The sequence below is a fragment of the Hydra viridissima genome, unplaced genomic scaffold (genome assembly GCF_058129835.1).
Source record: "Hydra viridissima isolate aposymbiotic clone 2 unplaced genomic scaffold, HvirCarnegie_v1 scaffold_7, whole genome shotgun sequence".
Classification (NCBI taxonomy): Eukaryota; Metazoa; Cnidaria; class Hydrozoa; order Anthoathecata; family Hydridae; genus Hydra; species Hydra viridissima.
Genome location: NW_028324306.1, coordinates 464,169 through 487,258, shown reverse-complemented (window position 1 = coordinate 487,258; position 23,090 = coordinate 464,169). Strand labels below are relative to the sequence as shown.

At 30.2% G+C, this 23,090-nt stretch overlaps 1 long non-coding RNA gene and 2 pseudogenes across 2 annotated transcripts; 2 read left to right on the top strand and 1 right to left on the bottom strand.

Moving 5' to 3' along the window:
• The first annotated feature begins 869 nt into the window (after positions 1 to 869).
• On the top strand, positions 870 to 4,085 carry LOC149885500 (uncharacterized; annotated as a pseudogene).
• An 8,165-nt stretch (positions 4,086 to 12,250) lies between these two features.
• On the bottom strand, positions 12,251 to 22,427 carry LOC149885498 (uncharacterized). 2 transcript variants are annotated; one of them, XR_016454375.1, is made up of 5 exons: positions 20,605 to 22,427; positions 19,920 to 20,339; positions 16,788 to 17,189; positions 14,990 to 15,457; positions 12,251 to 14,686 (listed from the first exon to the last, which is right to left on the bottom strand). It is a non-coding gene; the product is annotated as an uncharacterized LOC149885498 (long non-coding RNA). The 2 variants fall into 2 exon arrangements; XR_016454376.1 differs by lacking the exons at positions 12,251 to 14,686; positions 14,990 to 15,457; positions 16,788 to 17,189; positions 20,605 to 22,427 and adding an exon at positions 20,424 to 20,525 and having other exon boundaries at positions 19,554 to 20,339.
• On the top strand, positions 12,498 to 13,872 carry LOC149885499 (uncharacterized; annotated as a pseudogene).
• Positions 22,428 to 23,090: the final 663 nt, after the last annotated feature.

Here is a 23,090-nt window from a genome sequence, read left to right as displayed (position 1 = left end):
TGTGCGTACAATCGGAAAAATCGTGCATAAATTTGAGCAAACCGGGTCTGTAGGAGATGTGAAAAGACCAGCGCATGCTCGTACAGCTCGTACTGCCGAAAATATCGCTACTGTTCGCGACAGTGTGGCTGAAGAGCCGTCTACATCAACTCGTCGTCGTAGCCAACAATTGCACCTCTCACGCTCGTCGATGATGAACATTATGCATAAAGACTTGCATTTACACGCTTACAAGTTGCAGTTGACCCAAGAACTAAAGCCCACTGACCATCTCAAACGTCGTCAATGGTCAGAATGGTGGCTAGAAAAGGCAACCATCGATGATCAATTTCCGACGAAAATCATCTTCAGTGATGAGGCCCATTTTCACCTTAGTGGCTTCGTCAACAAGCAGAGTTGCCGCATTTGGGCGAATGTTAATCCGAGAGTGATTGTCGAAAAACCAATGCACCCACAAAGAGTGACTGTTTGGTGTGGTTTATGGGCTGGCGGCATCATCGGACCATATTTTTTCCAAAATGATGCCGGTCTGGCAGTTACTGTGAATGGTGTTCGCTATCGTGAGATGATAACGAACTTTTTATGGCCCGAATTGGACCATAAGGATGTGGAGGATATGTGGTTTCAACAGGACGGTGCCACTTGCCACACAGCTAACGAAACAAAGGCTCTTTTGCGCGAAAAATTCAATGGCCGTGTTATCTCACATGGTGGCGATGTCAATTGGCCGCCAAGATCATGTAATTTGACACCGTTGGACTTCTTTCTTTGGGGGTATTTAAAAGAAAAGGTGTACGTTGATAAGCCAGCAACAATTCAAGAGCTAAAGGATGAGATAATTCGTCACATTACGGCATAGAACCTCAATTATGCCTCAGCGTCATCGAAAATTTGCACCATCGGATGGAGGTGTGCCGCCGAGGTCGCGGCGCCCATTTGGCCGATATTTTATTCCATACATAATTGAATCATACCATATTATCATAATAAAAAGATGTTACAATAAATTCCTTAATAATTTGTGTTTTATTCAAATTTAACATCGGCCCTTAAAATTTAACCACTCTTTATATATATATATATATATATATATATATATATATATATATATATATATATATATATAACGAAGAAACAACATACGGGAATCATCAGCCATGAGATACAAAAATATAAAAATCGTTACAAAATTACTGTCGTGTACTCTGACGTCATAAAAGAAAAAAAGGAAATCAATAAAGAAAGGAAATCAATAAAGAAAGAAACAAATAAATAAAGAAAAAAGAAAAGAAAAAAAGAGAGAAAGAAAGGAAGGAAATAAAGAAAGAAAAGAAAAAAGAAAGAAATAAATAAGAAAGGAAATAAATAAAGGAAACCAATAAAGAAAGAAACAAATAAATAAAAAAGAAAAGAAAAAAAGAAAAAAAGAAAGAAAGAAAGAAAGAAGGAAATGAATAAATAAAAGAAAAAAGAAATAAATGAAAGAAGAAATAAAGAAGAAGAAAAAGTTTAGGCTTAGTCGCAAGTGTCAAGTTTCAAAGAAGAATTTAGTTTTTATGCCTGCATTTGGAAACCATTTCGTTCATTTTATTCAACAAGATCCTTTCTTGAAACATAATCATGTACTTCTCATGCAGACATTGCATGCAACAATTTGTGGCTGGGTTGTACGGTTTGGAGCGAAATTATAATATCTCTGGTGACTACATTGAACTGCTAGAGGACGTTCTTATTAGCTTTCTTGATCAAAACAGTTGAAATGCGTTCATTTTCAAGCAAGATAATGCATCAACTCATGTTTCGAAGTGATCTTTGGAGTGGTTTGAAGAGCAACACATCACATTTATGGAATGACCATTCTGTGGTCCAGATTGCAATCCCGTCAATAATATCCGGGGCATACTTACTGTAACAGTTTATGCTAATGGAACACAAGATAAGAGCTGAAAGAGACTGTGAAAGCACCTCACGGTTTGTAGATTTGGGGTCCTAATATCAATGAAATACCCTATGAAAATCCTTTTAAGGGGTGATAGTGCATGCCTATGGGAGCCTAAAATAAAGGGTTTTGAAATCCCTCATTAACATCCAAAGCATAATTTTGGTCAAGAAGTTTATAAGCTTTTGCATACCATAATGCGATCTATTTAAGTGCTTAAAATGCTACAAGACATGCTTTGTTTAAACAATATATATATAATAAAATGTAATGCATAAAAACAAAACTTTTTTATTTTAAAAGCTTTTATCCAAATATGCATCTTATTGCTGTTCCGATGTATCATGAGAAATTCTCAAGTTCGAACTTTGCCCCTAGGTTAAAAAATTACCGGCCAGTAATTTTTTCGGGAAATGGCAGTAATTATTCAAAGAAGAAAGCAAAATGTAAACACAGTGAGCGCTTTTTAAATAAATTTAAAGATGCCTAAATTTGCAAAAACTCATGAAGATTGCAGAAAACCTTTTTGTGTTATATGCATGAAAAAGGGTAATTAAGAGTTGACTGAAAACTCTAAGTTGAAAATTCTTCAACTGATTCAAACAGACATAGATTTCAGTGATGAAAGAGTGCCTTTGGCTACTTGTGTTTCATGCAGATCTCAAATTGGAAAACTTTGTGCTGGAAAAATCAAACATGTGCCTAAACTTTTTTGACTTCAAGTCAATTTCTATCAAACCTACAACCAGAGTTTCGTCAGTTTATGAGTGCCTTTTATGCCAAATTGCCAAGATCAAAGGAAAGGAAAAGCATCCGTTTGACAAAGTCAAAGAATCCGAGGAAAAAGTTCCAAAGCAAATTTCTCAGAGTTCTGAAAAGCGCTGCACAAAGTGCTTGTCAATTGTTGGCCGAGGACTTCCTCACAACTTCACCATTGGAACTTGCCATGAAAACCTGAGAAAATTGGCCACAGATGATCTCGTAGGTGCAGAGCAAGTGGCTGCAGCAGTCTTAGTATCCTAAAGCTCATCTCCAAATGGCACTATTAGACTCAGTCAGCCTTGTGGAAAACTTTTGCCATTGAGGAGAGGTAATTACTTCTATTGTCTAGTTAATTATCATAGTATCATTATGCTAAATTAAAGGCACTCAAAATGTTGATTCACAAACATTTAATTTATGACCTGTAATAATTATGAGAAAAAGAAATCAGAATGCTTTTATATTAATTAAAATGCTAATTGCAACTGCTTTTATTGAAAATTCATCTCTTAATTAATTATCCTGCTTCAATTTTATTTCATCAACCTAATTTTACTTTAAATCATTCTCATTGCAAGAATAAATATTTTTTTTCCTAATGGATGTTATTTTATTGTTTTTAAAGGTCCGTCATCGGCTCAGCAGCTATTCAAAGAACCATGGTTCAAATTCAGCAAAATACAGGACTTTCAAACAATGGCATGCGAAAACTAGGTTCAGCACTAAATCAAATCAGCCCAATTAGATTGGTGGAGCCAAGTTTTCCTTTGAAGTTTGCTCAAGCCGGCCAGAAACTTAATGAACAGTTCATGGTCAGCAACTTATGATTGGCAGAGAATGGTCAAACTTGTCAAGTTGTGCACTGCCAGAGCCTCAGCAATCTTAGTGATATTTTCAAAGCATCACGAAAACTATCAGAATCTTCCATTTTAAAACTCGGGATTGATGGTGGTGGATCATTTCTGAAAGTGAGTTTCACTCACATTGTGTTGGAAGAAGATGAGACTCCTCCACACAGCCCAGTACAGAAGACAATCATGCTGATGGCACCAGCATCAACCAAAAAAACGAGTGTTAAGCAGCAGATGCTGATAGCACTGTCACAAAACACTCCTGAGAGTTACCAGAATGTGAAGGCCATTTTCGACCTCATTCAAGTCAAAGAAAAATGCCAAACAGGTTCTTTGGTTGTCTCATGTGACCTAAAGCTGGCCAACATTCTTTGTGGCATTCAGTCTCACAGTCGCAAACACCCTTGTTGTTGGTGTGATGCTGCATCTCCAGGTCTTGAAAATTGTGGACAACTTCGGACTTTTGGCCAGATCAGAAGACAGCATTCTGAATACATCCCGGCAGGAGGAGATTCAAGAAAGTCGAAGGAATTCAAAAATGTCATTCATGTGCCTTTGATTGAATTTCAAGATAACAAGTTTGTCCTTGAGGCTATTCCACCAATGGAGCTCCTTTTAGAAAAGAAAATTTTCTTCAGAACATGCCTTTTCTCTGTAATCCATTAATGTAAATCCAAGGTTGTAACAGAACTTGAAAACGAACTCACTTAGAAAATAAATTAGTTAAAGAATATTGGTTTGAATTTTACAGGCTAATATGTTGTGTTTTGTAAAAAAAATGCAAAAAAAATTTTTTTCAACAAACTTTTTGGGCTACTCATAGCCTAAATGCATGGGTATTTCGTAGTAAAACATTCAAAGCTAAATAAGTCTGTTGGATTTTAATCCAGGATTTTCAAATCACTCATTTTGTGTTCCATATGACATGCACTTTCACCCATTAAAAGGGTTTCCATAGGGTATTTCATTGATATTAGGACCACAAATCTACAAACCGTGACCTTGGAATGGATTAAATCCCAATCTACTAAAATATTTAATTAATCCTATGCAAACCCGAAGCTATTACAGCATACGAGGGTCAGACAAATTATTAAAAAATACTTATTTTCGAGCATTTTTCACTAAATCATAGACTTCAGTATAAAAACTGACAGTGCGTCTATAAGAATATTTACCCTTTTTTTCTTACTCTTTTACCCTTTGAGCTGAAGAAATTTTTTTCTTTGACTTTTCACTCCGATTTTTCTTGTTTTTTACTTTTTTCGTTGGTTTTTTGTAAAAACAAAAAAAGCTCAATGAGTAAAATCTTTAAAATTTATTACAAAATTCTTTTTCAGCGATTTTTTTTAAACCCTTATTATTTTTTTATACCTCATTTTCCGTACCTCAACACTGATTTCGCAAGTTTTAGGCATTTTGGAAAACATTTGAAATACAACAAAAGAAGTAGTTATCAAAATATTTTAAATTTTACTCCTTTGGTGTAGACGATAAAATATAAGACACTCTCTCAATAATAGTTCCAAATTTCAGCTTTATCAACATTATGTAAAACTAATTTAAAAATCATCTTAAAAGTTATTGATGCGCTTCCTGCATAGTTTGATAGCGGAAGCTTAGTCAAGAAATCCATGACAAACATTAGCCATTTATCCTGCATTTTAGGTAAATAATAGGCACGGCGCATTTGGTTTTTTTAAAGGGGGAGTATAATGAAAATGCACTTAAAATCTATCAAGCATATTCGGGCAAATTACACATTGAACGGGCATTGCCCGTACGTACTTGTGTGCGTGTAGATACGGGCAATGTCCGTACGGATATTGCTCATACTGTGCTTATGTTACCCCAAGTAATCATACGGGCACTGCCCGTACCTAATCGTACACAAGTACGTACAGGCAATCCCTATAAGATAATGGTCGTTTGACAGGCATTAATACTTGACTCGTACCCGTACCCGTCAACATCAAGTATTCTATGACTATTAACAGTAGTAGCTGTTATGATTATCTATTATTTGTAAAAACTTGTTTCCTATGTTCCTTCTTGTATTTCTTTTAAAAATAAAACACCTTTTAAAATAAAAAAAATATTCAAGCGCTTTTATAAAAAATTCTCTTGGCATTCATCTACTACTAAAGCTGTTAGCAAAAGCAACACACCTGTTAATTCCTCCTGTGAGCACATGTTAACGAACTCTAGCTCTGGGAGAAATAAACACAGGTGGAAAAGAACTTTCGGCTACATTTTCATCAACTTGTTTTTGAACACACTTACTTTGAGATTAGGTATTTGCACAACAGTCATGCCAGTTTCGTCTAAGCTAAATATACATCAGGTGTAAATTAGTGAAAAAATTGTTTTCAAATTCATTATCACTTTGGGTGGTGACTCTTGATAAGCTTGAATTATCTGGTTGACGCAAGAAAAGAGCTTTGTCTTTATATGAAACCTTTTATACATCGAGACACCAGCATTTTTTTTTTACTTCTACCCATCGTTCAGGGTATTTATTTCAAAGCATTACAATAATTACATGCCATAATTCTAGTTTAGTGGTATGAGAAGCCATAGTTCATTTTCGAAAAAAAGAAATATTTTTCAACCTTTTTTCTACTAACTCTGTAAATGTTTGAGTCAAAAAATACTTTGTGGAATCATTTTCACTTATAGATTTTTGATTATTTTCCTGTATTTTTATTCTGTTGCTCTTAGTGATACCAAACACAACTGCAGCTTTTCTAGATTCATTCTTTTTATAAAATTATTCAACTGTTTTGTATTTTGAATCAGAAAAGTTTTGCTTAAATTAAAATTTTGCGAAAAACAAATTTTTAAAAATTATGTAATTCTACGTTTTTTTAGGGCTTTTTTTTTTTTTCTACCAAAAATAGACATCTGTGGTTTGAAAAAAATCATGAACCTTTGCACCAGTTTTGCACAATCGTTCTTTGGTTAAAATTTTGTAATATTACGCAAAATTTAGAATTTGCAGCAGAAATTAAGTAAAAAAACAGGGTTTTTCTTGCGCAAAAAAAAATTTCCGTTAACTGCAATCTTAAAAGCAAAATTACGCATAATTTACTCAAAAAGTTAACTCAAAAATTACGCATAATTTTGCTTATAAGATTGCAGTTTACGGAAATTTTTTTTTCGCAAGAAAAATCCTGTTTTTAACGTAATTTATGCTGCAAATTCTAAATTTTGTATAATTATGCAAAAATTTAACCAAAGAATGATTGTACAAAGTGCAGTGCTAAAGTTCGTGATTTTTTCTTCAAACCACAGATGTCTATTTTTGTAAACATAAAGATTTGTCCTCGTAAAACGTTGAGTTACATAAATTTTAAAATAACAATGAATATTAAGTGTTTCAGAAATATTTTTGACATTTTTCTAAAAGTAAGAATTCGGTGAGAAGCACTTTTTATCTTTATTTAAGATATTTAAAAATCCGTCGAAGTTGAAGTAGAAACATTTATCAAAATGGTAAGTTTACACTAGAGAAAACTTATGATTGATTGCAATATAAAGGTGAGTTTCCACTCATCCGTTTTAGCTACCGGAAAGGGAAAGGGATGGGAAAATTAATCACATGAGCATGCGCAGTGATTAATTTTTAAAACTAAGTTACAAGTTGCGTATGCTCGTGTGATTAATTTTCCCATCCCTTTCCCTTTCCCGTAGCAATAGGCGTCCATCACTCCACAAAATAAAGGTTTGGAAGCTGTAGTATTTACAAAAATGAATGAAAATTTTTTGTTACAAAACGCTTTAGCATTCAACCCCTTGTTTTGTAGAGTGACGAACCCCAATTCAAACACTGCAACTTTTTGATTTTTATCAAAAAGTGTGTAAACTTTAATGTAAGGAGTAAATGAGTCAAAGAAAAGTATTGCATTTCCAAAATTAGTGGAGATTAGGTTAACCGTCCATTATAAAAAGCTAATGAGTAAACTAGTCATCAACCGAAATTTGTTTGTCATCATCATAAATAACGTTTAGTTTTAACAAATAAAAATTGAACATTAAATATCACCGAGTACACGAATTTTTCCACCTCCAAATTTAAGAAATGTAGACCCTTTTATGGCACACAAGGGCCCAATCCTACAAAGCTTGTTTCACAAAACGTAAAAAATGCGTAATTTCGGAAAGTTTTTGCGAAAATTAACATTTTGCGTAATTTCGCAATTTTCAAAACCGCAATTCTAAAAAAATTCGTTTTTAAGGATTTTTCAAATTTTCCTTGAAATTAGTAACTTTTACGTAAAAAGAGTAAATTTGAGTTTTCTTTGGCACACAAGGTAAACAATTAATGTTATATAAGCTTTTTTTTTTTTTTATCGCAACGAGATAAAATAAAAATTTAATTTTGGATAGAAGTAAAACGGCATTTAACTTTTCTGAAGATTTTGTTTTAGTAAATATCTTATCTTAACATACTTAACAAATTAATAGCTATAGGGTTCTAAACAATCTTGATCATTTACAAATTTTTTTTGTCTCAAAGAGGGGGAGGGGGGGGGGCATTATACTTACGGTTTGCTTCATATAGAAAATTTTTATGCTGAATGGTTGAATGTAATTTTGTATTAAATTCTTTTAATTGCACACTATCGACTACTGAGTACAGGAATTTTTTAGATCAGTCAAAACATTATGAATTCTAATTTTACGAATAACAATAATAATAATTCAATAATGATGATGATGATGATGATGATGATGATGATGATGATGATGATGATGATGATGATGATGATGATGAATAATAATAATAATAACAATAATTATAATAATAATAATAATAATAATAATAATAATAATAATAATAATAATAATAATAATAATAATAATAATAATAATGATAATAATAATAATAATGATAATAATAATAATAATAATAAAAAATTTTGTACAATATTGTACAAAACAAACTTAGGGTGTCTTATCTTTAGGGATGATAAATTTACAAATTGAAATGTACCTTTTATAATTTTACGAATTAGTTATTCATATTATTACTAACCTAACCTAAGCTTTCATAAAACATAGTGTCAAGAATTAATACTAAAAGTTTATTACTCGTTAAGATAGTAATTGTAAAATTCTAATCTGTGAAAAATAACAGGAATATTCCAGCTCTTAAATTTATCATTCGTAAAAATATAAGATGCATTTCAATTTGTAAATTTATCATTTGTAAAGAAGAAATCACAGTTTGGACAAATAGAAATCATAAAAATGTGATAATACCAATTTTCCCAACTATAAATTTTTCCAAGGACAATCAAATTATTTAGCTGAAAAAGGTTCTTTAACATTAAGCCATATTAGGCAGTAAGTAAGCAGTAAGTAAGCAGTAGGCAGATCATTCAAAAAGTTAAAATTGTTTATTTAAATTTCAAAATTGAAAAAATGTATTTAAAAAAAATCTTTGAAACCTAAAATAAGATAAATGTAAAGCATCCCATTTTGAAATTAAACCAGTCTTTATTTCGTTTTTCCAGCCATATAAATGTTGACATATAATCAGAAACTAAAACTAGCTGAACTTGTATATGCCAATAAAAGTGTTCTGTTTGGAAAGCTAAGGCCAGGCATCGATTGCAAAAAACGTGATGAAATCTGGAAGAACATCCACAGAGAGTTGTTGGACCTTGGTGCAGTTGTAACTGATCACAAAACATTAAAAAGAATAGACTTCGACAATTTCAAGCGAGCAACAGTGAAAAAGTATGTTAAGTCACTGAAGACTGGAAGCCAAGGTTTTACATTCACCAATGCAGAGGATATTATTCTTGATATTGTTGGACGAGACTCTATTGATATTGTTGCTCTGTATGTCCCAAATGTTGCTGTTAGCATTGGAACAAAGGCTTCCTCAAGCAAAACACAGACTCAAGTGGTTTGTGGTCAAGCTTTTGAGGCCCATTCCATCCCTTTTGCTTTTGATGAAGCCAACAACATTGAAGCAGGTAAGATTAAATCATTGATGCTTTTTTTTATTTGTTCAATATTGCTGGCAGATGACCAGTATATGTATATAACATTACATCAGCAGTAATTTTTTGTTTAACATTGTAGGAGAACCAACGATCGACAACTACGTAGGAACACCCCATTCAAGCATATCCGGTGTTTGTGAAAAGAAGCCACCTGCAGCAACATCATCAAATAAAAAAAGTAGAACAATTTTTACAAACGACTATTTTATTTTTGAGAAGAATAAAAATCTCAGTCTTAGGAATGATCAGATAGAATTGGAACTTAAGCACATGGCCAAGCATAAAGAACTCGAACTCAAGCTTCTGCAAGAAAAAATTGATTTCTATCAAGCCATGACTACAAGAATTCGTGAAAGTAATTCATTATCTCTTAATATTTATTATGAATAGTAATTTGTTATTACCTTGAAGTTAAAAAATATTTTTTGGAAATTATGAGTTTAAGAAAGTGGAAATCTACTTTAATGCTAGATTCTTTGGATTCTTGACTATTGCTAACAATTGTCAATCATTTTTTTTATACTGCTTTATCTTTTATGTATCATAACTAGCTTCAAAAATCATTAAAAATATTTCTAATTCTAAAAAAATATTAAGCACCGGCGTTACGGTCGACGGTATAGAGTAAAAATGTTACGTAACAGTCTTTATGAAGTTAACTGTTGCTGTAACGCCAGTGCTTACAAAATATGTAGCCTCGACAAAATATTATAAAAAAGTCTGAAACTTTCACTAAATAATTTATTAATTTGTGCTTGAGCTCATTAAAAAGTAAGACAAGAAACTGAATAAAAAGCCAATTCAAAATTAACTTTGATAATTGCGATATTTGAGACTTACAAATTAGCGCTGGCATTTTGGTTGTCCATATACAGTAAAAATTACATACAGTAATGGTTGTTATAAAGTGAAACATAATACTAGTACTCACTTACAAGTCTTTCAATATTTAGACGTAGCACCTATTTGAATTATTTAATACTTATTTAAGTAATGGAATTACAAAAAAGTTTGTAGGATTTGCTGACGACGGTTCTCATTCTGTGGCATTGGAACGGGAGCCTCTTAAACATTGGCCTGAACAAGTTCATCTTCCTTAAAATCAGCACCATCATCTCCTACAGCAATACACATGTTGTGAAGAATAAATGCACATTGAACAAGTTTTGGAACTAAGTTTACTGCACCAAGAAAACGACAAATTAGCCAATCAGTGTAAGGATCGTTACTGTCCCCTAAAATCATGCTTCCTGGAAAAGGCCGCTCACCAGATTCAAAGACATTCCTAAGGGTTGATTCTCGAAACACCTAAAATGTTAATATTTCTTCAAAAATCCCTGTAAATTACTCTGTAGAAAATTAGAAAAATTTATTGAATTAATATATGAAAAAAAAAAAAAATTCATGTCGACTCTAAAGTGACACCTTGATTGAACCCTCACCAAATTTGTATTGGGATCCTTATTAACAATCACTTTCATTATGCTTAATGATGCTAGTATTTTAGAACACTTTTTATGGCCATATTAGAGTAAAATGGTGTTATAAAACTGGTGCATGCCCAGTTTCTTAAAATATATAAGTTTACTGAAGAATTTTCAATTTCATATATCTATGTTCTATAATAAGCATCTGTCACTCTACAAAACAAGGGGCTGAAAAGCTGAAGTAAATTCAAAGATGAATAAAAAATAGTGATAACAAAACACTCAGGTTTTCAACTCCATGTTTTGCAGAAAGATGGTGTCTATTGGGGCTGAACTATTTCAAAGTCTTAATTATTTCATTTAAAAATGTTTTGAAACTTTTAATTCTTAATCAATAAATTTTACGCCAACAAAAACGACTATTTTGTTTATTATCTTCAAGTGAAGTGGAACAAAATAAATGAAACTGAACAAATGAAATACAGATTAATAAATTTTGTTTAAATGACAAAAAAAGGTGTTGTCAATTTCAAAGCTCATAACTTTGGGAATATTGCAGCTACAGAAGTCCAACATACTTCTTTGGATAACTTAAAGCCTTCTGATTTCAAATATCAGATAAGATATATGTTAAGCCCCCATTTTGGAGATATATTTGGCTCCATCACTCCAAAAGAAAGGCACAACATAGATCATGCCGGACATATTTGGAATCAGCAAGCTTTAAACTTTCCAAAATGGTAAGTTGGACATTTGCAGCTGTAGAGCAAAGTTATTTTTTATTTTATAAAAACACGTTGTAAGATAAGGTTAAATTATGTTTTATGTCATTTTTTGCCAAAACAAATTTATTCTGATTTAAAAAAATAAAAAAAGTTTTGGAATTTCATAATGGACATTATATTAATGCAGGGCATTACAACTTTGAGCAAGTAGGCAGCACTACATCTATGAAATAGATACTACTTACTCTTGAGTCATACCAACATCCTGGTGCCTTGGGTGAAACATAAAAGAACTAAAATTTTGTTCTGCAAACTGGCATGATATTTAGGCTATGTGTATAGTGACCAGGGTTGCATGGTTTTAACCAAATGGTTTAAACCATTGGTTTAAACCAATTTCAAAAATGTTGGTTTAAACCAAATTAATGTTTTTTTAAAAAGATTTGAGTTTACAACAGGAAATTAAAACAGGGTTATGTTCACAAGTATAATTAATCTTCAATATAGATATTTTTTTTTAAATCCATGATTTTTGTTTTTGTTTTTTCATAGAATTGAGTCCTCAGTGTTCTTATAGAACATAGCAGTAATAAATTAGTAATAACACTTATTTATTTGTTTTCTTCTACAGGCTGTTTCTCCTTCAATAGGTTCATCAAGAAGCATTGCTTTCTGATGAACTTATTTCATCAGGAAGTTTTCTTAACGATATATATAAATTTATATGTTTAGCAAAAGTATAAGCAATTCTAACATAATTTATTGATACCACAAAAATGTCTCAAAAAACTGGGCGCAAATGTGATATGATTTGGTTAAAATATACACGAGTGACTGTTCCAGAAAGAAAGGGGTGTAGAGCAGTTTGTAATGCGTGTAGAAAAGAAATGGAAGGTCAAATTCAAAGGATGCATGAACGTATAAAAAAGTGCAAGCAATTACAACCCCATGAAATTACGGAGTCAAAGATCAACAACTTCTTCAAGGTAATTAAGTTACTGCATTATCATTTAAAATTTTATACTTTCCCTAAATCATAAACATATATTTAAATAACTATCACGTATAGACATATTAACTTAGAATAATTCAATAGACTGCAATTTCATTTTAAAGGTAACTCACCATCAACATCACAACAACAAATGAAAAGGTCTCAGCCCAATTCAACATCAGCTGATAGATATTTGAAAATTGATAAGTTTTTCACACAAACAAGCCTCAAAGAGAAAGATTTATTTGATCTGCAACTTGGTAGATTTCTATACAGTACAAACTCTAGCTTCAGAACAGTTGAACACAAAAAATTTAAAAAATTTATCAATATGCTTCATCCAGGATACACTCTACCTAATAGAAATCAAATTGTAGGAGAAATATTAGATAGGGTTTACACAAAAGAAATTGAAAAATGTAATGTATTAAATGGGAAAATTGTAGCCATGTCTTTAGATGGCTGGAGTAATGTACATAATGAACCTATAGTTTGTATTTCTGTAATTACAGATAAAATTAACATTTTAGTAGAAACAATCAACACTTCTGGTCATTCACATGCTGGTGAATATCTTACACAATTAGCAAGAGAAGCAATAGATTCTGTAAGACATAAATTTGGATGCACAGTAAAAAGCTTTGTGACTGACAATGCAGCTAATATGAAATCAATGAGACAGGTACTGTCATCTGGAAGAGACATTATCATAACTTATGGGTGTGCTGCTCATATGCTGAATCTTTTAGCAAATGATCTTAACATAGAAAATGTTACACAAATAATAAAATATATAAGAAATAATCATCAAGCTGGAGCAATTTATAAATTAAAGGGGGGGAAAAAAATTGCCACTTCCTACTAAAACTCGCTGGAATTCTGTATGTGACTCACTTGAAAAATATGTAAACAACTGGAGCATCATTTTCACAATGTTTGAAAAAAATAAAGAGTTGCATCCCATGATTGGTAAAAAAGTAAGTGACATAAAGATAAAGCGAAACACAGAAGATTTATTAAAAATATTAAAACCAATTGCAGTAGCTCTAGATAAGTTGCAAAGAGATCAAACAAAAATAAGTGACACTGTTGAAATTTATAAAGATTTGATGAACAGTTTATCATTTTTATCAAACGAAAAAAAAAAAAAAAATTGAATCTAGATATCTTTAGACTGTCAGTGATACTCATTTCCTAGCAAACACACTAGATCCTAGATATTTTGGATCTAATCTTTCTGAAAATGGAAATGAAGCTGCTATGAATTTCACAGATAAAGAGTTCAAGAATTTGTTACTAATAATATTTAAATTAAAAGCCAAATCTGCTCCATTGGAAAAAAGCTATTTGTATAGTGACTCTGTTTTAAAGAATGTATCACCAATAGAATGGTGGAAACCTCTAAAAATTGTGGATTGTAACATAATGGATATTGAAGGTTTATTAAATGCACCAGCTTCTAGTGCAGGAATTAAAAGAATTTTTTCAACTTTTGGCCTTGTTCATTCTAAGTTAAGAAACTAATTGGGGGTAGAAAAAGCAGCAAAGCTTGCATTTATATATAGAACATTAAACAGTGATGTATTGAATAACTTTGATGAAATATAACAGTAATATTGATAAAGAATATAGTTTATTCAAATAGAATGCATTATGCTTTTTTTTTTAACTTAATAGGATTACTAAATATGACATTTTAAAATAAAAACTTTATTTAAACCAAAAAAACCAATGGTTTTTGTCTTTTTTTAAAAAAACAGGTTTTTTTGCAACCCTGATGGTGACTATTCACAAAAGAGGTTTCATCAGCACTTGTAGAATTTACCAGTACATGAGTGCCATCAACACAACCACACACACTCAGCATCCTTGCAATGTCAAAAAATTTCTGTCAGTCCACAAAAATTTTCAGGCCAATTAATGTATTTTTTTCTAAGGTCAAAGATTACATCACAAATCTTGCGTACAATCCTGAAAAAAATAAAATTATTTGTATATCAGAAAAAGTTGATCATAAATTTTACTTGATACATGGTTAAAAATTTCATAAAAAAAAATATCCTTAGAGATTTCACCAAGTAAATATTTTTGATGAGTTATCTTATTAAGCCATCATAATGGCTGGGAGTTCTAGCACTCGCCAGTAAACCTTACTACTCAATTATAAAATTTATTATACAAGCTCAATAATATCAAATCAAAAAGTCTTTTTAAAATTTGAATTTTTAAACATAATTTTATTACATAAATTTTAGTATATAACTAACATTTTACCTGAGTACAGTATCAGTACCAATCTTGTGACAGTCTCAATTTTTTTGGTCCCAAAAAAAAAGTAGAAAAGCTTTGATTTCATCTCAGGCTGATAAACTATTGTTTCAACAAGTTTTAGGCTTTAAACAATCATTCAGTATATCTACAACTTGTCAAGGAATTCTGTAGCATTCACAGAAAGTCTTGTCATCAATATTTTTATCAAACTTCTTTTCATTGAACTGACAAATCTGTCCCTTTTGTTATTCTAGTTCTAGTCCCTTTTATATTTCTAAGTCTTCATCTGACGAATAAGCTGTCATTTCTAGAACATTGAAACTTTATTGAACTTTAGAGAAAATTCAGAATATGATGCAATGATGAAGATTTAATCAAGTGCATAAAAACAGATCAAATTTAGTGTGCTTGCATTAAAATTTGCCAGTTTATGAAATAACCACCATTAGTGGAGAAGAGGCTATTCTTTTGCTAAATGACAAACTTTACAAATTAGGTGTTTTTAATGCCAGTTAAAACATGGTTTATTCCATAGTTACAATACTATTAATTTTATTTTTGCTCTTTTTTTCCAATTTGGAAGTAATGCAATTTATTTTTCAATTTACAGTATTGTAACAAATATTAGTAAGATTATTAAATTGCTTAAGTTATCTAAAATGAAGCAATAAAAAACTATTTTTCCAGAAAATGCTGTTTCCCTATTTATAACATCACAATCTAAATTTTTTCATTCATTTTGTAAGTACTACAGCTTTCAACCCCTTGATTTGTAGAATGATGGATGCCTATTGTTAGGTCTTTCATGTCTTGCAATCAATCATGCAATTTCATGTCTTGCAATCAATCAGAGTTTGCTCTAGTATAAACTTACCATTTTGATAAATGTTTCTACTTCAAGTTCGATACATTTTTAAATATTCTAAATAAAGTTAAAAAGTGCTTCTCATCCAATTCTTACTTTTAAAAAAATGTCAAAAATATTGAAACACTTAATATTCACTGATATTTTATAAATTATTTAATTTCAAGGACAAATCTTTTTGTTTACAAAAATAGATATCTTTAATTTAAAGAAAAAAATCATGAGCCTTTTGCACTGCTTTGTACTATTTTCTTTGGTTAAAATTTTGCATAAAATTAAATTTGCATTTTTTTGCGTAAAAAAAATCCTGTTTTTTTTGAATAAATTATGCATTTTTCATCTTTGTATGATTGGGCCATGGTAAACAAGGAATATAATATAATATATATATATATATATATATATATATATATATATATATATATATATATATATATATATATATATATATATAATATAAATATAAAACCTTTCTTTTTGTACACAAATCTCTGAAACGATGAAATCAAATTTGTTTACAAAATAATGATAGGAAAACTTTTCTCCAAAGAATATTTCTTGTTTACCTTTTGTGCCAAAAAAAGCTCAAATTACTCTAATTATGTAAAATTTACCAGTCTTAAAGCATATTTGAACAATCTATAAGTACACATTTTTATAGGATTGCAGTTTTGAAAATTTTTGGATTGGAGCATGCATAGTAAATATTTTATATTTACTACGCATACTCCAATCCAAAAATTTTCCTGGCTAAAGAACATTCTTAAAGAGATAAAGAGTAAAAAATAAATGAGCTTGCTTACATAAAACAATTAAAGCCATAGCAACATACTTAAGTAGTTATTTCCTTCTAGAATAAACTTTAGAAAAATAACAACTTAAGCAAAAACATTTACTAATCAATAAGAGCTGATTATCTTTAAAAAAAGGATATACCTTTTCAGCTGTCTTTTGAACACTTTCTTGTTTTGTCTTTTCATAAGCTTGCTGTATTCTCAATGATAAAATAAAAACTGATATTTTAAGGATGATTTCCTAAAATTTCAGTATTTATTTCATCAACTTGAAAAATATTTTTAAGCTTATTTAAGTTTTTCTATTGGTTGCAAACAGATTGCATTGAAATGTATGAACAATTGCTTGATCTTGCACTTTGTAGTTATTATCTTGAATGACATCAAATGCAGATATTTTGTAAACCAGAGATTTAAGTCTTTCAACTCTAATTTTACAGAAATAATTATATATTTCCATTTCACTTTAACACCTTTCCAATTGTAATTGCATTTAAAAGCCAACTGTGCAATATTGTGCATTCTCTGTGATTGCCCAAAAGCTCTAGTAACAAATAAATAACCAATATAAAACCAGAAGTGCAATTTATTGAGTTATCTTAATTTATTTTCAGTATTTTGAAACTATTGAAATAACGAATAATTAAATTCATTTTGGGCACTAAATCATTTTTGCATCACCATTCCCACCCTAATTCCCATTATAGATAGCAGATTATGAAAGATATCTTTTTAAAATGAAGGAAAGTGGTATAATTTTGTTTTTGGTTAATACAAACTACTCTAAAATTGAAGAAAATAAAAAAACCTAGCAAAATGCTAACATTTGCACTTTATTAACATTTCTAGCTTTGCAAACTAAAGTGATTTTCATAGTTGCAGTTAAATCATAACTATATAGCAGTAGTAAACCACCTGCTAAATTTAAGTTCATTTCAACACATTTTTAAGGTCTTACAAGAAAATTCAACAGCAAACATGATCCTATATAATAATTTACATTAACTGTTAATGAAGGTATGAAAAAGTGAACAGAGACTTTGTTGCAGCTCTAACAACAGCTTAAAGTGTTTTCTTGCCATTACTTGTAAATGATAAAAGTATGTAATTACATGTAATACATAAATATATGTAATTATATATTGTGCATCACAAATACATTTTAAATCATGTAAAAGATTAGATTATAATGACAATAACATAAACATTTAAGAAGTCCTATTATCACTCAGTCAATGGTAATTGAAATTGCAAATAGATGTTACACTTATACATAATCAAATTTAATCACTTACAAGTCTTTTCTTAATTAAGATGAGATAGAGAAATACACAGAGTGGCTAATAACTTTTAATCTAACAGCTGCTAAAGTGCTAATACAATAATTCTGATTATGTTAGAGCATTTATGCCAAATAACAAATAAAAGAAGTAAAGATGATAAACTAGAACACAGTTGAATGATAAAATATTCTTTTAAAATATGAATTATTTGACATTTTACTGTGATAAATTTACATATAAAATCATTTCAGCCTGAGCCACCAGTAAATATAGATATATTGAAATGAAACTTGCCACAGTTAATTTGCATCATTAGAGTTTTATGACTTTAATATAGTTTTTTCTTCAACTGTCAACAAAAATGAAAATGCAAAATTTATAATCTTTGGGTTGAGCTTCCAGAAGTGCTCCAGCATCATTATTCTCTGGATCATTAAATTAACCTAAACTTGAACATCAACAGTTTTTCTAACAGTAATGACAAGATTTTAACAACTTTGATTAAAGTAAAATTTTCTTAAAAGATTTATAGTTCTGTTAATCACTTTGCATCTTAGAACTTTTTCCCAAACTATTTATGAATATTATTACCTATTAAGTTAAATTTTTTGGGTATTTTTCTTCATTTACTTAATCTTCATCAAATCTATTATAATGCCTACTTATTAAATATAAACTAAACAATTAGTCATGGTTGAAGAATTGGAAGAAAAGTAAATCAAAAACCAATCATAAAATGTTTCAAGGCTCTCTAAATCTTCTCACTACTGATTAGTTTTAGTTGTTTTCAATTCCAAGACTTTTTGAATTGCACCAAACTGTTTGCAAGATTGGTTTGTAAGTGATTCTGCCAGTGCACACAGTTTTTATTTGTTTTATAAAAAGCAGCTTTTACATTCATGGACTAATAGGTCTAGCTATTGACATTAACAGGATTATGGAATCTACACCAGAAATGGTCATAGACAATGAGAGAATATTATTACTAGTTGTGATAATCAAATTTACTACTGACTCTGAAATAAATGATCTCCTGCATTCATTTTTCCATGGTTAAGTGAATAAATACCACTGGCTTAATGAACCAGTGGTATTTATTTACTTAACCATGGAAAAAACAGAAAACACCATTCTTCAGTCACTTTGGAAGCTCATTCTTATCAACATTACAAAAAGACATTTGTTCATAAATCTTTGTTGAACATTTGTGCCTTAAAAGTCTTGAAAACTCCTAGTCATAACTTCCAATATGGTAAATGCACTATAATCACTACTTCCAATACTTGTAAATTAAGAGGAAATAATAACAGAATTAGAAAAACATTTTGTAGAATGAAAAAAAAAAATTGGTAAATCTAAAGAGATATGGTAAAGAGAACAAAGTTCAGATTCTCTGCTTTAAAACATCTGCAAATACAAAAAAATCAGATGGAACATGTAACAGAATAATATAGGAAACAGAACATCCTTTTATACTTTCAAATTAAATTATGCTTTCTTGAAAACAATTGTTCCAATCAAAAACTAAGTGGCCAAATTAAAATGATTAAAAAAAAAAAAAAATGAAGATGCTTGAAACAAGTGATCAAACAAAGTCCCTGGCTTAATGTTAATGTAACACCTTCACAAACTAGCTAATATTACATTGAACAAATAATACACATAAAATAAATGGTAAACATTATACAATTTGGCTTCCTGTAGCTTTAAGAATCCAAAAAAAAAGCAAAAAACTAGAAAAACATTGAGTTAAGAATTTGAAATAAAAGTGAAAAGATTTATATTGAATCAGAAAGTTAAAGTAGAAAATAATTAGAACACATCATAATAAATAATAATAAACCAGATTTCATCTATTTGCAAAAGTAAATTATTGAAAACCTCAAAAAAATAAATCTAAAAAAACACACAAAACACAAAAAATATATAATACAACTTTAACAAAGACATTTAAAACACAAAAACTCTGAGAAAAAATTAAATGAACATACCTCGTGTAAAAATGAAAATAACTTCATTAATCATAAACCAGAATAACTAATGAAAATAACTAAATCATACAAAAAATATTACATTAAATGAGAATCAAACAAGGAAAAGCAGCTTTTATTTTATAAAAGAAGGAAAATTAGAGGATCCCACAGAAGGAAACAAATAATACATGGTGGGGTTTTGTGGGGTCAATGTGTTAAATGAATTATAGGGAGTCAAGATGAGGCAGCATACAGTACGGGGATGAAGGGATTTTGCAGTGAAACTGTTTGGGATGTCAAGCTGTATGACAAGGTGCATTGACTGTCAACCAAGGGGTGCCCAGTTGTAGAGTCAAAAAGAGACTGCTAAAGAAAGAGAACAGCGACAACGCCATGATAATTAAACGCTGTAGAAACACCCATGAAGGCAAACAAAATCTGCGAAAAAAAAATGAACACATTAAAAAAAGTAAATTTCAAATTACTATTACACGCCATCTTTGAAATGTTTCAAATAATAACCTGAGTGAGAACATAGTCATAAGAAATACATAGTCTGGAAGCACGGGTCGTTCCTATTGTTTTGCCGTTTTAACTTGAACTTTGATATTCGGCCCGTTCACCCTGCACAGGTTTAAAAAATGAGCAGCGAACTTTACAATATATTTCTTATGACTATGGTGAGAATAAACAGTTCGGTTACCTCGCAGGTCACGTGGATGTTCAAAATTCCAGGTTTTGAAAGGATCCAGGGTAACTTGATTAAAAGTGAACACGCACGTGCCCAGATTGGCGACCATTTATTGGCTCGAGGAAAATAACAAAAAAGAATAAGGCTCCTTAAGGTGGTAGTATACCATTAAAAAAAAATCTTGTATTTCAACTTTTTTTTCAATCTTTAATAGTGCATAACATATATAATATGATTAAAATAAAAGAAAAAATTTTAAAATTTAAAAAAATTAATTATGCGCATAATTATTGATAGACAAAAGCCTAAAAATTAATAACTGGCTACAGGGTTTTTTCAGCAACCGTAAATAAATATGAACTGAAATTTTGGCTTGTGATCCTTTACTTATGCAATTACAACATACACTAAAAGTTTTGGATTTTGAGCAAAAAAAGTCAAAATATATGCATTTTAGTCATATTTGGAAGTTTTGGTGATATTTGAGAACACAAAATCACTCACAAAAGCAGAACACAATTAGCTGTAAACATAATTCTAGTAGAGGTTGCAAATACATGTGTTACAAACAAGTATGCCAAATTTCAGATCAAATCGGTTATCGGTTTGAAAAATATCTCCGTCGCCAGGCTATAAAAGATGATTTTGAGAAAAACTCAATTTAAAAATAAAAACAAAAAAAAATTGTTCAAAACTCCCCACTTCCATAAACTGCACCTTCTAATGTTTCGCTTTGATCACAAAAACCTTTTTGTATAGCTCTTAGTTTCTTGCATCCTTATTTCACTATACTTGTACATTGTTTTTCTGCTTTAGAAATGCGCTTTGAGTCATTTATAAGACAAAAGTTATGTAGATTGCAACCTACTGTTATTTTAAGCTTATCAATTAACATAATTTACATGTTTTTGTTTCTATTTGAAAGTCAATACATTTACCACTTTAAACTGAAATTGCAGAAACAACTCCATTATCTGAAGTAAAACCACGCTTTTGCCATGAACCATCAAAGCTACACATAATGTCTCTTGATGTTTCACCTGCAGGGATTAATTCATTAGCAGCATTTTTCATGTTCTGGTCAACTAAACTCTGGTAAACATCTAACAGTTTATATAAAGTTTTATTGTAGCTTTTTTTGTTCATAGGTGGCTTCATATTCATTATTCAACAAAATTTTTCTGATTATGATAACCCTTTACCCATTTCACGAAAAGCCACAATGACACGTGTGTTAATATCAAATGGTTTTTGTCCACTACATTTGCTTTTACTGGGCTCTTATTGTTTGATTTAATTTTTTTTACAAAATGTAGCAGATAAAAAAAATCAGTTTTCCAATTGCAACTGTTACAACATATTTTTAAACCAATACTTAACCCATACTTTTCGGAGGAATCAAACATTAAATAAACATTATCTTCACATAAATTCGGGCATTTCAGTAGCGATATAACGTTTTCCAACAGACTAAAGTTCATAACAAAGTTAAAATCTGTACTTTGAAAATTTTGAAAATCTCTATCAGCAATATTCAATTTTTTTGAAGAAGCAGAATGTGTAGCAGATTTAACAAAAGATAAAGTTTTCGTTTCTGAAGAAGAAATCTTTGTATATCTGTTTCCACGAAATTTTGCTTTTTTATTATTGTATATTCTGTTTGATAATTGTTTTCTCTTTGATTCACCCATATTATTTTTATTTTAAAAAGATAAAAGATATATCATAGCATAAATAATAAAGTTTGAATGCAGCTTGAAACAACAAGCGAATTACGTCGATAAAGCCATCATACTAAACTAATTAGCAAGAAGTCGTTGCAGTCTACAACTTTGCACTTAAAAGAGTTGACAAGGTAAGTATTTCATGGCTTTTTTTATGGTTTAACTTGTTTCTGAAACGCATAACAACGGAATAAACAAAGCGTTGCTAGGGGGGAGATAAAAAATATTTTATACCGATATATTATAAACAAGTTTTAACATGTGAAGCTTTTTTTATTTAATTAAATCAAATAAAAATTCGAAATCTACGATGATTATATTGGTTAAATTAAAAAAATAAAAAAAAAATTTTTTTTCACTTTTATTGGTGTACTACCACCTTAAGAAATTAGTTCCCTCAGGATTTTCTTTTACCTTGTCATTTTTTTCTGTGCACATTCTCTTGGTCATTAGTTTATTGACATACGAAAAAAAAACGTCAACGAAAAAAAGCGAACGGATGCATTGAACGCCGCACTATGCATCGCTAGGCGGAAATAGGATTTTGTACATATTTTTTAGTGATTTTTCATATTTAAACTTTTTAAGTTTTTTCTTTTTGCATTCAATTTTTAATTCTCTATAAAAAAAAAATCATTTTTAGTTTTTTTAAACTTTTGACATCTTAAGGGTTTTTTTAAGGTTTTAAAAAACTCGCTTTTTTGTTAAAATCCTTTCAAAATATATGATAAGTGTAGAATTTCTATATTATTTTTATGCGAAATTAAAATAATA